Below are 449 nucleotides of genomic sequence, written 5' to 3' on the forward strand. Positions count from 1 at the left end.
GACGTCGCGCCCTTCCATTGGGCCGGGCATTGTCGCGTGCGTGGCGTCACAGCCCCCCCGCTCAGACCCTCTTCTGATTGGTGGAGCGAAGCGGCGGGCTCGGCCAGGGAGGGGAATGCGATTGGCTGGGGTAGGGAGAGGGTGGGCGGGGCCTGAGGGCTGGGGACGGAGAGCGGAGAGGGACAAAATGGGGCGGGGCCATAGCAACGGGAGCGCGGCCGCGTTGCTAAGGGCCGAGAGAGGGGAAATGGACGCGCCTGTTCCCTGGAAAAAAGGTGGTTTTCGCCTGAAAATCTTGCTCCCGCTCAGGCGGCTCCTAACGCGGGCGAGGCCCGTGAAGCGGCTAGAGAAGGGGAGCGAGAAAAAAGAAAAAAGAAAAAAGAAAAAATGGCTGTAAAAGGCAGAAAACTCACTAAAGCTCACAAGTATCCTGAGGAGAGGCTGGGGGA

Source organism: Calidris pugnax, unplaced genomic scaffold, assembly GCF_001431845.1.
Source record: "Calidris pugnax isolate Ruff unplaced genomic scaffold, ASM143184v1 scaffold82, whole genome shotgun sequence".
NCBI classification, from domain to species: domain Eukaryota; kingdom Metazoa; phylum Chordata; class Aves; order Charadriiformes; family Scolopacidae; genus Calidris; species Calidris pugnax.